Source organism: Xiphias gladius, chromosome 1, assembly GCF_016859285.1.
Source record: "Xiphias gladius isolate SHS-SW01 ecotype Sanya breed wild chromosome 1, ASM1685928v1, whole genome shotgun sequence".
NCBI lineage: Eukaryota > Metazoa > Chordata > Actinopteri > Istiophoriformes > Xiphiidae > Xiphias > Xiphias gladius.
The window spans coordinates 27,919,794-27,931,795 of NC_053400.1; the positions used below are offsets into that span (position 1 = coordinate 27,919,794).

At 39.7% G+C, this 12,002-nt stretch overlaps 1 protein-coding gene across 2 annotated transcripts in view; it reads left to right on the top strand.

Moving 5' to 3' along the window:
* Nucleotides 1–1,512: 1,512 nt before the first annotated feature.
* Nucleotides 1,513–12,002, top strand: part of LOC120789373 (zinc finger protein 609-like) — a 79,410-nt gene continuing 68,920 nt past the window's right edge. For both annotated transcript variants that reach the window (XM_040126045.1, XM_040126054.1), the window contains exon 1: nucleotides 1,513–1,615. The gene's annotated coding sequence lies outside the window, so the exon portion shown is untranslated. The remainder of the gene's footprint in view (nucleotides 1,616–12,002) is intronic.

The following is a 12,002-nucleotide window of genomic DNA, read 5'->3' on the forward strand; positions in this document are numbered from 1 at the left end:
TTTAATAGATCATCTGCTTGGGCTTTTTTCATCCATTATAAGCCATTAATATCACCAACGTTTGGGTTGCCAGGTTGTGACGAATGCCTTTGGCTGGCGTTCATCCTCCTCCAGCATGACACTTGCTTTATCTTTTTTTGACAAGCTCTGTCATTCATCAGGAAGGCCGCTCCAATGGACCGTTTCGCCATTTTCCCTCTGGAAAAGGTCTGCCGACAAACGGGACCAAGATCTACTTATTAATAACTTTGAAAGATGTAAAATAAAACCATTTATTAATAGCTCATTCATGTTTATATCTGCAGAGCAGATGGCTCATTGCAAGGTGAGAAACCCATGAGCATTTTTTATCAGGGAGTGATATAACTGCATTATTACTGAATAAACACCAGCCAAAGGGGTTTTTCCGCACAGCGACCCAGGAATTGCTCTTAAATCAGCCTCGTGACTGATCTATAGAGCAAGTGAAACAAAATGTTTTGGCTATGCTTGTAGAGACAGTATAATTAAACAGAATTAAACAAAAATTATGAATTTTGTATAACATTCACAAAATAAATTTAATTTTTTTACTGACTTTATTTTTATATTTGACAGTAATATCCCTGATACTCGTACTAAATCTAATGATGCCAAAAGAACACACTCATTATCTATGGAAATATAAGTTGATAGGAAAGTTCTGGAAAGGGGTACGCTACATCGTACTATTTGACAGTTGGTGTCAGTAAAACTTCCCCTTGAACGTAGATCTTTTATCATGGCTTTATACCCAAGGGATCTTAATACACATAAGGAGCAATATGTACTTTCTGGTGTGTGTAGTTTTGCAAGGGAATAGGATGATAGCTCTTAACTGGAAAAGTAAAAATAAACCACCGCTTAGGGGTTGGAAGGGACCTGGACTCATGACCTCGGTATTTCTAAAATCCTGCCCGTGACCCTGCCCCTGACCAGTCCGTTACTCGACACGTTTCACGCCGCTCGGGCTGGCTGCCGGAGATCCCTCGCAGAGAGCGAACAAAAAAAAAGTCACACTCCGTTCAGTGCGGCGAGTCCAGTTCCATATCTTTAGCCCCGGGCCCTGTGGAGTGTGACAGTTCAATCCGACTGGAACCGCCTGTCCTGGATTTCCTAGCCGCTCCCGCTGCTGCTGGTTGGCTACATTGTATCAGTTCCCACAAGAGGAACCACAACGGCGCTCATCCAGAAACGTTGAATACGGAGGAATTAACCTGGATGGGAAGCTATTCACCGTGGGATTAATTACCACAAGGTCGCGGGACAGGACCGGACTTGTGTCGGGCTCGAGACCGCGCCGATAAAAATGCGCTCCGGACTCGGTTGTTTTCGATGTGGACGGTATCTCGAAGTGTGATGGCAGAAGTCCAGTGAATCGCTGGCCTCCCCTCCTCTCTCGTGTTGGATGTCTTGGGGAGAGCGCTGCCACTGGTTTCTGGTGCTTCAGATATTTTTTTTTTTTTTTTTTTTTTTAGAGGTTTTATTGTAATTCAAGACCATTACTCTGATTTGTTTTTTTGTTTTGTTTTTTTTAATGGAGTGCACGCCACCATGGACAGACCAGGGTTTGGAATAGGAGTGGCTAGCTAAGTCGGTAAGTTAGTACATTTTTCGTTGCTTTTTTTTTTTTTTTTTTTTCCTTCCTTTCTTATTGTTGATAATGCAACGCATCGCCGGCCGTCTAACGTCCGCCTTTGCGTGCACGGCGAGCTGGCTAGCTTTACACCATGTAGCCAACACAGCACGCAGCAGCAACAAGAAGCTAGCCAAGCCTGACTGCGCTCTGAGCTCATTGTTTCACTCTGCCAGCTAGCGTACAAGTCAGATTAGCTCATTACACCGAGCTAAGTTAGCCCGGCTAGCTTCGTGAAGTTCGACCAACGTGTGAACGTGTTAAAATGGTAACTCAACCGGCTTCTCGTTCCGAGGAACGTTAGAGCACCTGGAATGGAGTAGCTTCAGTGCACGGGTAGTAACGGTCAGCTATCACCTCAGGCAGTGATTGTATTAAAAAAAAAAAAAAAAACACTTGCCTGGCCGCACTAATAATTTTCCCGTAAAGTAAAAATTTTAGGCAAGAAAATGTTGTGGTTAAACATTAGTTGGACAGAGTTAAAGCTGCAGATTCCTCCAGTGAAGTGCCTACAGTGTTTCCCCAAGATGGGTACCAGGGACCCCAGGGGGTCCGTGAGGGTTTTTTTTTTTGTTTTTTCATTTTTGTTTTTTTGTTTTTATTGAGGATCTCATGAAAAACAGAAAATGCAGTGTTTTTGTTTTTGTTTTAGTTTGGTTTTTTTTTACTAACGTGCCACTTCTGAGGTTTCAACAGAATGTGAGATTATGAGTGACCCTATGTTTCACTTCCACCACACTGGTGTCACTGTAACAGCAGTGTGGGTGTAGGCTGTTGCACTTCTGTAACAAGTTATGTGCAGAATAAAGTCTACTCTAACGAAACTTAAGGGGTCAAGATCTAAGGGAATGGTGGATTGTGGTCTAATAAACCTTCGGTTAGGGATTTGTGACATGAAAAAAAAATAAAAAAATTGGGACCCCTCTCTCCAGAGAAGTCAATTTCTTTTTGTTGGCTCATGTTGGGGCTGTCCAACCACAGTGAAGTGAGAAGTGAGTCATTCAATTAAAGCACTTTTTTTTTTTTTTTTTAACAAGACTACTGTGGGCTAACCCTGCCTTCTACCCTGTGGCCTGTGCTGCTCCATAGAGTATGACAGGACCACATTAAAAGACTGGCCCTGTAGCCTGCAGCCCAATATTTGACTGCACTTTAACATACATGTGTATTTGTCCGTTAGGCAAGATCGCAGATTACAATTCTGCATTTTTTAAAATAGGTCCAGTTTGCAGGAGTTATCTCCATGTTTATTTATATGGAACAAAACCTAAAGCCTCTTTAGAACGGTTGCTAAATATTCAACCCCTACAGGTTGCCTTTTAAACGAAACAGTATTCATCTAAAGCTGAATTTGCCATATTTGCATAGACAGGATGACAGTTTAGTGGAGAAAAAGCATGAGAGTCGGTTCCAAGTGTGCAAGCAAGGTTGCAAGATAAAGTTTTCATAGGTTTTGCACAACCTTGTTCATTGTTCCTAATGCGCAACTGCCATCAGTTAATCAAATATGATTGGTTGTTGACGTGTCATTTGTGTTGCGTGTTTCCGCTTTTAGTTGTTCGACTGCTTAGTGCTTACAGTGCAACTCCTGAGTCCTCCAACTGGCGTGACTAAATGAATCAGTGAGTCTTTAGCATTACCTCGCAAGGACATATTACAGATAATGTCAGTGGTATCTGTGAAAACGGCAAATTCAGTTTTACTTGGAAGCTTCTTTTTAGGAGAGGTCCCAGAAAATTGCCGTTTTGAAGACACCTTGTTACTCCGGCTTTGCTTGTTTACGCTGAACCAAACAAAGCCGGCATAATGCTGCCCCCGTCTGTGATTTTTAGATAGCATGCTGGCGTTCGGGAATCGGAGGCGTGACGTGTAACACAACAGCGTCAGCGTCTGTCCCAACCGTGTCATCCCGCTTTTACACAGAAATCGATTCCAGCTCTGTGCCTACATCCGCTTCCCATTTATTGCCGGAACAACAGTACCCGCCCCCCCATTCTGTGTTCGTACCTTGTATATAGACTGGCAAGGCGGAATAAAAGCGCAACATTCCTGCCTCAAACAGGCTGTATAAAAGGGGCTGGAATGTACTAGAACTAGACCATTAATTGGCTATGCCGATACACTTGTCAATATTAGATTATTGCAGATATATATCAGTTTAGGTTTATGTCCACTGATAAATAACAAGAAATTGCAGTGCAGAATTGCCAAACTAGGTTTGAGTATCGGCCTCAAAAATCCAATATTGGTTTTGCTACAGAGCGTACTACTCTGGCTAGCTTTATAGTGGAGGTGAGAGTTGTCCATAAGACTTGTTTTCAGTGTAAGCCATTCAGATAAACACACCGATAACCAGGAGCGATAGGAAACGCTGAATATTTGGCAGTGAAACACTTTACTTGTTCTTATAGAGCCGTACGCCCTCCTGGCTAATGCTGCAGTTAGTTTTAAATATCAGTTTGGTCACTTTGCAATTTGGCAGCTACATTTTCCAGGTGTTACAAAAACTCCGAGCTGGTAACACTGTTAAAAAAAAAAAAAAAAACCTTAACATAAATGCAGACGTAAGATATTACATGAATTCCTCCTACGTTCAGGGTTTCTCACCAATAAAGTGTTGTGCATATTGATTCCAGTGTTTTGAACTATTTCACCATTTTACTCGGAGAGCTAAAAGATGTTTTGGTTTGGGGAGCCATGCGAAGATCAACTTTACTAGAGCCACTGTAATTTGTCAGCTGTAACTATAAATGATTCAAGCCTTTCACTTAGGCTGTAAGAGTGTTAGTTAGTACTGATTCATTACTGACTTTTCTGTATTTTTTATGAGTTTTATACATTTTAATGGTGTTTTGTCTTGAGACATATTACTTATTTAGGGTTTTTCCAGCATAGAGAATTCCGAGGCACCAGCCTCGCTCAAATTTCGTGCCACTTCCAGCTCTTGACAAAAGTCTGACGGGTGTCTTTTCTACCATGCGTTGCACTCGGTGGTTTTCTGCCATTTGTAGTTGCAATTGCAGCATTACATCGGTGTGGTGGCGCTGTTTCGTGATTAGCACAGTGCACTGGTAAATTGTGCTGCCAAAACTGCCAAAGAGGAAGAAAAGAGCCGCAGTTTTGCTCAAGGAATTTCTTCCGAACTAAGAGCGTCTGTTTTTTTTTTGTTTTGTTTTTTTATTTATTTATTTTCCCCTACAGCAGAATTATGTTTAGTGGCGGTATCCTAATATTTCATAGCTGTTCAAACTGGTGAATATTGTGTCTTTTGCATCCAAGCACGTCCAGTTTCTTAAAAAAGTTTCCTAAATTAACGGTACATTCCATCACTGTAATGTTTGCAGCTTTGCAGATATGGCTTGTAGATCAGCGATTACTTTACAAGGCAGGTTCGTGAAGAGGAAAATAATGAGGGGAGATAAAATAGCGTAGACATCATCCACAGTCGGACTGTCCATCGGGAGCACCGGGAGAAATCCTGGTGTCTCTTTACCAGCCCTCTCTTTGTGCCTGTCATTCAGGGTGCGCATGAGAGCGTGCTCCGTGCATGTTCTGGGACTGGGCTCACTGGCCAATCACAACATGTAATCAACCCTCACCGACGCAACCCGTGCACCCCCCACCCCATAAGTAGAGGGCTAAATTTCTTTCCCAGTCACACCCTGACATCATCTGATTATTAAAGGCAGTTAAAAAGTAGTAATTCGACTTAGTGACCAGACGTGGTAAATTTGTCAGGTCTGAAAGTAGTGCACAACCACAAGAAGTGGAAGAGTGGAGTGCAAGACAAGACAAGACAAGACAAGACAAGACAGGACAGGACAGGACGAGGAGTCAAGGCGAGGGGTATTCAGTTGCAAAGCCGATGTTAACAGGATTGTACCATCACTTTTTATTCATCTTCCCCGAAGACATTTTCATTTAAAACTACTGTAAAATAATCATACAGAAATTTGGAAAAGAATAAACAAAATACAATTTGAAAAAAAAAAATAGAACATTATTTCATTCAGTCAGGTAACAGCTGGAAAAATATTAAAATGGTACAGATTTTAAAAAATTCTAGGGACGCTAAGTGAATTTGCAAATGTTACACAAAGGCAGCAAAGGTTTGTTGTAGGGCTGAAAGAAAATATTATTTTCATTCTGATTGATATGTTGATTATTTTTTGATTAATCATTTAATTTAGTATGTAAAATGTCATACAGTTGTGGAAAAATGCACACGGTGACAACTTCTAAATTGCTATTGTTTCTTATCGTCCTTTTGGAAATTCCTCGGGATTTGTTTGAACTCCAAAATATGTTGCTTGTTAAAAAAAAAAAAAAAAAAGCCAGGAAAAACCCTGTAATTCTTCTCTATACTTATCAGATTGAAATCAATACAAAACGTAGTAATATTACAATAATGGTGTACTGTAGCACTGTTGGTACTGTTAATAATTGTAATACTTCAGAGAAAATATGTGTTTCCCTCCTATCTTCTGTAACGGGGAAAATTCAGCTTTTTTACTGTGAGGCGGAGAGAATGCTTCCTTGACTATCTTTTCAAAAGCAGTTCTTCTCCATCTGATTATGGTTTTTGTAGTAGTAATTTGTTCTAATCATTGTAAGCGTGTTAGGAGCCTTGTTGTAGCACGCCAAGCACATGTTATACAAACCGACAGAGCCATCAATCGCAATGTGGAAGTGAAAATTAAGACTCTAAGCTCCGCACAATAACATGACATTTTATCGTTGTCAGAGATAAATTTTGCCCACTGCTTGGATGATGGCCTGAGCTGAACATGAGAGCCACTTGAGGATAACCGAGGTGTTGTGTTTCTATAGATTATTTACAGACTACGTATTTCTCAGTGTGTGTGACTAGAAGGACATATTCAATTCAAGGACCTGCAAAAACCCAGTGAAATTTTTGTACTATGTGTGTTTTGTGTTAATTTTTCCCAGCCTTTCACCTTTTTAAATCCTCTTCCTCATCAGGCTGGATATCCAAGAAACAGTGTGGAAGAAGAGAATTTAACAGTGTTTGTTTAGAAGTCCAGGGCAACAGATTAGTCTCGGACAAGGGGATTATTTTGGCTTTGTAAGGCTCCCATCATCTCATGGCTGCACACCATCTGATGGGAAACTAAGAAAGGATTTGGCCTGTATCCCTAAAAGTGCCTTAAAATCACTTGAATGAAGCCATTTATGAATGTATGCCCCCAAATGCAATTGCATTATTATTATTTTTTTACTTTGGCAAAGAAATAGAAATAATAATAACAGGCCTGCTATATGAGAAATATATGCACTCCTTGATTCCCTTTGTGCTATGGTGAGTCCACGTTAAGACTCATAATGTAGTTGGTGTCATTTGAATTGGAACATCTTTGTAGTTTAAAACAATACACAGTGTTTCACCAAGGCTGAGATTTATTTGAAGTGGTCCACCTAAAGTGATGGGGGTTTGGCTTGTCAAAGCACTGGTGGGAAGCTCCACCATTCAGCACTTGAGAGTCTGCAGGAAAAACAGCATTACATACATGATCTGACTTACAGATAGTAGTCAGTAATTGTAAATTGTAAATCAGTGCAGACTTTTTACTTGGTAATCTGCACTGTCAGCTGGGTTTAACAGGAAGACGTTTAAAAGGAAGAATTAGTGAATAAAAAGATTTAGAAAAAAACTTTTTTGGGTAGAGTCTCAGGAATTCAGAGTCAAGATTTTGTGCCTTATCCTGATCTTAGAGCTTTAGATATCAATCAATGCAAGTTTGAAATCTGAGACAGCTGTTCAACAGCATGAAAGGTTATTGATTAATAACATGCTGTACCAAAAAACTCCTGCTTTACGGCAGCCTTACAGCAACTTTTAGGGGACACATTACCTCAAATATCGAAACACATAGTAAGGACAGTTTGTTACAGTAATTACATATGTCTGGCAGGAAATCCAAAGTGTGGAATCATTTCGAGGGGGTACGGGATGACCCCCATGAAGCGCTTCTATAGTGAGTATTTATCCGCCCATCCATCCTGTGGACTAGCTTGGGACGCTTCTTGTGGAAGAAAATGTATCTGGGTTGGCAAATTTTATGTATGTCAACTGTTTTGCTATGTGAGAACATGACCTTTATATCCTGGGGCAACTTTTTCGTTGAAAAAGCTGACTACATGTGACAGCTGTCATTTGAACGGTAAAGTCATTATCATGGGTCAGAGAATGTGCAATTCTGCTTTAGTTTTAATAGCATTGATTGGATTTCTCACTAGCGAATTGCAAGTAATAGCAGAAAAGAGCACACTCTGAAATGCTTGTCACACAGTTGCTTCTTTGCCAGAGACTGGTGATACATCTTTTCCTGGGATGCAAGCCCAGGTTATACTCAACTCTCCGCCACACAAGCTATAAAAAATACTGTCAGCTTTTGTAGTGCTGCACAGTCTTTGGTGCTGCAGAAATGCTGTCTCATTTGCCTTCGGGTTGAAGTGTCGTCTTTGTGTTCTTGGAAAGAAAAGCCACAGGCTGATATTGATGAGATTTTGTTGTTGTTGTTATAATGAAGTCCTGTCAAATTGCATTTAACACACTATTGCTTTCAGTACTGTCTTAATTCACCCACTCATAAGCAACATGACCTTGTTTGTCACTCTTGCTTCACTTGTTCCTGACACTGGTGATCTTTTCACCACAGGGTACGCATAACAACTTTCTGTCTACAAATGGTTGATTAATATACCAGTGTAAAGAAAATTGTATGAAATTGTTGCTGCTCTACAGCAGATATAGCCCATCAATTTTTCGACAGAAAGCAGTTAAGTCTAGTGCCCCCCCCCCCCCCCGGGATGCTTTAAGCTTGAATTTATTTGTAGGAATGTCATTGTCTTTTTATAAGTATAAATTTTTTAGTTGAGTTTAGTGTAGAGCAAGAAAGGTCTGTGAAGATGGGATGTGTGGGATTTCCTCAGAGCACATCAATACTGTAACATGGTGGCACTGAGTGGGTGGTTCTGAAGCACTGTTCCCATTGCCCTAATCATACTGCAGAATCCACTTTCGTCTGTAGAATCAAAGGGAAACATTGTCTCTCTCGGATGACACATACCTCGCGTGTGATATTGACACGTAAATGAGAGAAAATCCACAAATGACAGAACCGACGCAGTCTAAAGTGGAAAGACGTGATCAAGTGGAACTTAAATACAACCTTCAATACTTTTTTGAAAAAGTAGTAATTCCTTTTTTGTGTTCAGAACGTGTGTTAATGTTAACGGTTCTATTATCCTATTTCTTCTCACTGCCTGAGCACACATGGAAACAGATTTATAGAAATTCTATATCCGTTTTAGTTTGAAACATATTCACATCAAAGCAGCTTCAGTTTAAAGACCACTGAAGGGTTGTCACTTCAGGCTCACGGTGATCGTGTCCAGTTCCTTTTACTGTGCATGGATAAAGAATTGACGGGGATTACAGGCTTTATTTCTTTGATTCTGCAGAACATATACAGTAAATATCATGGGGCTAGTTTATTAGGCAATATGCGTTTTCAGCTGTTTGATAGTGAAAACAATAACAAAGAAACTAGTGCTGGACATTTTTGGCAGTGGTGCCGTGTCTCACTTTCTTTTTCTGCTTTACATTTTTATAGTGACTTCAAAACTGGTTCACACCTGTGTTACCAGTTACAACAAATCCCCATTAAATCCACCAATCTTGAACAAAATAGTCAGATTTGGCACATAGTTACAGGAAACCATATTAGGGCCCTGAAGGTTTGATAGCAGTGGTTGGCCAGTTGCCCTTGGCAACCACATTTGGGCCACTGGCAACCATTTTGTGTAGTCTGGCTGCTGTTTTTGGTAACCAACACACTGATTCCCCTGTCCTTGGTATAAAATCTTGCACCTAGGCATATATGTGTAAGAGTGCTGCTGTTGTCTTTTGTTGGAAATGACATAATAAGTTACAATATGTAAACACTTTATGTTCATTAAAATAAGGTTCATTATTTGACTTTTTTTATCATCGACAAACCCAGAGGACAGTTGCTGCCACAGTTATAAAGAGAGTTAAACGCAAACAACAGAGAAGTTTAAACTAGAGCTCTAACGATTTGTTGATCAATCGATTTAATAATCCAACAGGAAATGAATTAGCAACTACAGTATTTTGATAATCAATTGTCATTTTTTAAGCAAGAATGCCAAATATTCATTGTTTCCAGCTTCTCAAATATAAGAATTTACTGTTTTTCTGTGTCAGAGATAGTTAACTGAATATCTTTGGGCTTAGGATTGTAGGTCAAATAAAACAAGTAATTTACATTCATCACCTTGGTATTTTGTAAGAAAAATTATAATTAAATTTATCAAGATAGACTAAAGAACAATGAAAACAGTAGTAGAAACAAGGTCTGATTAATAGAAAATTAAAAACAGCAACTAAAAAGACCCAGAAAGTACTAGAGGATGCACAGAATGGGTGATGCAGTTTGGGATACTAATGCAGCAAATCAGGCTATCCTGGAAAACAGTTAATTACAAATTCAAAAAATTATAAATATTTTCAGACTTAACTCATTTGTTGGTTCTCCTGATCAAATTAGACACAAGTGACAAGCTACTGATCTGATCACGCTGCGGGGAGTAATTATCTGTCCCTGTTCATTTTCCCATTAATCGGACAAAGTGATGGAACCAGATTCATTTATTTGGACAGAAAATTTATGTCATACTCTGATAAACATGTACTATGCAGTTTTCACAACACTTCCAGGAAAATCTCACATTAAAAACAACATGTCAATCTCAAGAGGAGAGAACCTATACAAATCCCGTGAATTCAGTGAATCAGAAACAAGCAAATGAAGCAACACTTGCAGTAATCATACACTTTTCAATCACCCATTACAGAAAGAGAAAAAAAAACAGTAATGATGCCGGAGAGGTTCATGCTGTGTAGCTGCAGGCAGTGTATATTGATTTTTTCTTCAGTGCCATTGCTGTGATGTTACTGCACATCATAAAAATGTCTGCATTGTGAACATTTGTCTAAACAGTCAGAGAAGCAATCTTGTGGCTTTCACATAAGTGGGTTGGACTGTCCTGACTGGTTTGGAAAAATAGGGGTGGGTAACGTTTCATTCAACAGCTTAAAGGCAGATTTATGCCTTTTTGTGTTTAGATGTTGTGGTATATACGTGCAGGGCAATGGAGGCTATATACATTGAGAGAACAAAAATTGCTTTCTAGTGTGGTTGTGTTTGTTCATACATTTTTCTGTTGCTGGTAGCGTTTTGTTGATAGGGGACACAACAACGAGCAGGTTGGAAAAAATGCTTGATAATGCTCCTTTTCAGTAATGTCAGACAAATGTGTATTTTAAGGTGCTGCAAAGCCATTCCCCCTGCAAGCCTTCCTCTAACCACAGTCAGCACTGTTTATAACAAAGGGAATAAATGAAGATAAACCCAATTACTTTGGGTGTATAATAAATGCACAACACGTCCTGATAATGTACAACACATCCATCTAGCGAGGTAGAGGTGCCACAACAATCTACAGGTTAAATCCTCAGCTGAACTATAAATCAGTTCTCGCGCTGTAGGCATCTACACCAGGAGCAGAGAGAGAACTCGACAGAGTAGCATAAATTCAGCTTTAGTGTTATTAGTCTTAAAGTGAAATATTGAGATCATCTAAGCTGTGAATATGTCAGACTAAATATGAACATGTGGTATGCCACTGCTGAAAAAGAACACTTGTTCCATTGTCTATGTATACGGTGTCTTAGGTTTTACTTGTACCATAGTGTAATGTGCCGAAGAAAATAGATTAGATTCTGAGGCTCTATAAAACAAGATTGACAGTGTTGGAGAAAAATGAAAGCAGACAGACATGTAGAATAGAGGGGGTACAATGATAACTGAAGGAAAAGCGTTGACATTACTGACAGCATTACTGAGGAAAAAGCAGGCAAACTCGTGCTCTTCTAAATTTCAGGAGCACTGAGGATTTGAGCGGTTACCTAGCTGACTTGCATTTTTTGAGGTGGATGCACACGTAGCCTTTTCATTTCCTTTAATGGATGACCAAGCAGTCATGGTGGGAGCAAATATGTAAACAAGGCTGTAAGAAATCTGAATAAGGCAAATGCATTTCAACTAACATTAGGTGGTGTTTTTAATGTTTGATGATTACCCTCCAAAATAGAACATAAGGAAAACTGGTCTAGCTCCACCAAGACCCCTACATTGCTATTTAGCAACATGAAACCGGTGGTTGTTTACAGCAGTGGTTTAGTTCCAGGACTCTCAAACCATGTGAAATAGAATACAGAGCTCAGTTTGTGCTGTGTCTA